The sequence below is a fragment of the Pongo abelii genome, chromosome 7 (genome assembly GCF_028885655.2).
Source record: "Pongo abelii isolate AG06213 chromosome 7, NHGRI_mPonAbe1-v2.0_pri, whole genome shotgun sequence".
Lineage (NCBI taxonomy): Eukaryota > Metazoa > Chordata > Mammalia > Primates > Hominidae > Pongo > Pongo abelii.
In genome coordinates this window covers 111,051,828-111,056,581 of record NC_071992.2, presented here as the reverse complement: position 1 = coordinate 111,056,581, position 4,754 = coordinate 111,051,828, and positions in this window count along the sequence as shown.

Here is a 4,754-nt window from a genome sequence, read left to right as displayed (position 1 = left end):
CACTGCACTCTAGCCTGGGCAACAGAGCAAGACTCCATCTCAAAATATATATATATATATATATCATTATTATATATTATATATAATTATATTATACAATTATAATAATAATTATTATATACTATATATATATATTTTTTCTCCTTTCTTCCTTCTTCTCTTGGTTCTCCAATCCTTTCTTCAGGCAGAACAGCTTGAGAGCTCTGGTTTTATCTGTCTTATTCGTTTATGCTGCCAGGTGAGTTTGTTTTAAAAAGATCGTCTCTCCCTCCCCCACCCCCAGGTGAGTTCGTTTTAAAACCATATTCTCCTGGCCGGGGGCAGTGGCTCACGCCCGAAATCCTAGCACTTTGGGAGGCCAAGGTGGGTGGATCACCTGAGGTCATGTGTTTGAGACCAGCCTGACCAACATGGAGAAACCCCATCTCTACTAAAAATACAAAATTAGCCTGGCATGGTGGTGCATGCCTGTAATCCCAGCTACTCGGGAGGCTGAGGCAGGAGAATCACTTGCACCTGGGAGGTGGAGGCTGTGGTGAGCTGAGATTGCGCCACTGCACTCCAACCTAGGCAACAAAAGTGAAACTCCGTCTCAAAAAAAAAAAAAAAAAATATATATATATATATATACACACACACACACACACACACACACACACACACACACATATATTCTTTCTTCCTTCCAGGTGAGTTTGTTTTAAAAAGACATTTTTTCTCCTTCCTTCTTTTTTCTCTTTCCTTCTATTATGTATATAATATGGCCATAACCCTTCCCTCCTCCTTCTGAACAACTCAGCCCTAAAGCCATTAGGTGGACTAGAGAAAGGCAGGCACCTATGCGAAGAAGCAGCCTGGTGTGAGGGGTCAGAGCCACAGCTGGCTGAGGAGAGCAGCAATGGTGACAGGTAAAGGGTGGTGGGGACACTGGGATAGTGCAGCCAGTGTAGAGTCAGAGCCCAAAGAGAGTCAGGTATCCTGCATGGGGGAGCAACCTGACATGCTGGTTCGAGCCTCAGCAGAGGGAATGGGGAGGGCACCCTCCTATGTGGGGAGCTTGGTGCCTAGTTCTGGATCCCACACAGAGAACTGTGAGGACATCCACACAGAGGACAGGCTCAGGGCCTGGTGTCAAGGCTCATGCAGGGTGAGGATGGCACTCAGATGTGCGGGTGACCCAGTGAGGGGAATCAGAGATCAAGCAAGTAAAATGTACTCACATGTGGGTAGCCCAGAGTGGTGGGTGAGAGCTAGGCAGGTTGAGGAGAGCATTCTCACGCCACAGAGGAGGTCCAGTGTTGAGTGCTGGAGCCCAAGTGAGGTGTGGAGAGCATCCATCTGTGAGGGCAGCCTAGAATGCAGTACTAGAGAGAAGGATGTCCATGGCGGGCAAGCCAGCAGAGGGTGTTGGAGCTCAAACAGAGTAAAGGGGGCATCTATGACAGGAGCAGCCAGGTGTGAAGTGTCAGAGCCTTAGGAGTGCAAAGAGAATGTCCATGTGGGAAAGGGGCAGCAGTGGTGATAAGAGATTGGTTACATACAGGGAGATTGATCAAATAATTTAAATATCTTAAAGCTAGTGAGACCCAGTTCCTCAATGTCAAGAGAAGGATGGAGCCCTACAGTATTGTTAGAATTGGAGGCATCTGTATGATTTCATGGATTTCAATAGATACAGAAGTTTAAATAGGAACATGTAGGTATGTATATACTCATGTTCTCTAAATGTGTCCCCTGAAAAGGCCTGGGAGTGGCACTTTCCCCAAGGCAATGAGCACACCTGGTGCTCAGATCTTGGCTTCTAAGTACCACTTAGCACTAAAAGAAACCAGGGATCCTTGAAGAAATGGCCAATTCCAGGGTTGGGGCAGGGAAAGTACAAGATGAGCCTGGAACATCTTGCTGTGGCAAAAAAGTAAAGAAGCGTTCAACTAATGAAGATTTGTCAATAGGCCACAGAAGCCAGCTGGCCACTGACCAAATTAGAGATAGTTTGAGCATCAAAATAATGACAATAACAAGTAATAAAATGTGGTCCCTGGGCCAGCAGCACTAACAGTACCACCTGGAAACTTGTTAGAAATGCATATTCTCAGGTCTTACTCCATACCTACAGAATCAGGAACTCTAGAGATGGGACCTGGCAGTCTTTGTTTTAACAAGCCCTCCAAAAGATTCTGATGCCCACTCAAGTTTGAGAACCACTGAATCAGGAAACTATGAGTTCATATTGAAAAGTAAATGAACTGAAAGTTTGATGAGGAGCATAGTATTTACATAATCTCAAAAGTACCACCTCAAAAATACTATAAAGAGAGTAACTCTACAATTAATTCTGGGATACACCACCTTAATCAAGTGATCAAAGTGAACATAAGCCACGAAACAAACTGAAATTGGGCACCATCTGATGTGATAATACAACTTCTGTGATATTTCGGCTACACAGATGCATAACCTGAATTTAATGAGAAGACATCAAACCCTAATCAAGGGTTATTCTAAAATCGCTGGTGGATGATCTTTAAAAAATATCAAGGTCATGGCAATAAGGGAAAGAATGAATTGCTATTCTAACTCATTCTAATGATAGTAGACATATTAGAAGTGCTCAATAATGCCAGGTACTGTGTGGTTCGTGCCTGTAGTCCAAGCTACTCAGGAGACTGAGGCAGGAGGATTGCTTGATGCCAGGATTTTGAAGCTGCAGTATGCTATGATCACACCTATGAACAGCCATTGCACTCCAGCCTGGGTGTCAGAACAAGACTTCATCTCAGGAAAAAAAAAAAAAAGTACTCAATATATATTTATTGAGTGAAATGGTTTAAGTAGCTCTGGAATTTTGGTTTCAAGTCATTAGAATATTTCTGTAAGAAGGCAGGATCTATATCAAAAATCTAAACTTATTATTTTACCCTATTACTTTTGTAATGGTTTAAGTCAAAATAGTTTATCTTGAGTCATTCTTTTGAAATGTACTTATTTTGTGAGACAGGGTCTTGCTGCTGCCCAGGCTAGAGTGTAGTGACATGAACACAGCTCACAGCAGCCTCAACCTCCTGGACTCAAGCTATCATCCCACCTCAGTCTTCATGTAGCTATGTAGCTGGGACCACAGGTGCATGCCACCATGACCAGCTAATTTTTTATTTCTTGTAGCATCAGGGGTCTTGCCATGTTAGGCTGGTCTTGAACTCCTGAACTCAAGTGATCCCTCCACCTTGGCCTCCCAAGTGCTGGGATTACAGGTGTGAGCCACTGCACCTGGCCTATTTTTTAAAAACTGACAAAAATTTATATATATCTAATATGGTACTGTGTAATATATAATTATACATTATATATCATTATATATATATGATATTATATATATGGTATTATATATAATTATATATTATATATATAATTATATATATAATTATATATTATATATATAATTATATATATAATTATATATTATATATATAATTATATATTATATATATGATATTATATATTATATATATAATTATATATAATATATATATGATATTATATATTATATATATTATATATATAATATATATTATATATATAATTATATATATATGGTACTGTGTATTTGTTTTGAAAGATGGATACATTGCAGAATGGCCAAATTGAGCGAATTAACATCACATACTCATCAGTTTCTGCGGCGAGAACACAAAATCTACGCTGATTTCCAAGGATACATTGTTATTAGCTATAGTCATCATATTGTACAATAGATTTGTTGCATTTATTTCTCCTGAAGTTTTGTATCCTTTGGCCAGCATCTCCCACCCCCATCCCCTCAACCAGCCCCTGGTAATCATCATTCTACTCCTGGTTCTATAAGCTCAACTTTTTTAGATTCCACATATAAGCAAGATCATGAAGTATTTGTCTTTCTGTGCCTGGCATATTTCACTTAACATAATGTCCATCAGTTCCATCCGTGTTGTCACAAGTAACAGGATTTAATTTTTTATGGCTAATATTCCACTGTGTATACAGACCACCTTTTCTTTATCCATTCATTTGCTGATAGACTCTTAGGTGGATTCCATATCTTGGCTACTGTGAATGCTGCTGCAATGAACATGGGAGTACAGATTATCTCTTCAACATACTCATTTTCTTCAGATATTAATATATACTTAGTAGTGGGATTGCTAGATGCTATAGGTAGTTCTATTTTCACTTTTTGAGGAACCTCTACTGTTTTCCTTAATGGCTGTGCTACTTTACATTCCCAACAGTGTGCAAGGGTCTCCTTTTCTGCATATCCTTGCCAACACTTCTTTCATCTTTTGGTAACAGTCATTCAACAGGTGTCAGGCATTATCATTATCTCATTGTGGTTTTAATTTGCATTTCCCTGATGATTAGTGATCTTGGACATTTCTTCATATACCTGTCAGCCATGTGTATGTTTCCTTCTGAGACATGTCAATTCAGGTCAAGTCATTCCTTCTAACAGTAATTGGACAGCAAAGCCAAATTGTATTAAGGCACTTCCCAATAACATTAAGCCATATCTTCAGCATTTGGAAGAATGCTTGTTTTCTGAGCCTTCGTGCGGTAAATCCAAAAGGGAGTTTTGTTCACTGCTCTAACCTACTGCCTAGAACAATGCCTGGCACATAGCAGGCACTCATGGTTGCTGATTAGGCAAAACATGCATAATATCTTTATTATCTTAGCAGAGGGGGTAAATCCTCAAGTCACAATATACAGAGAACAGAAAG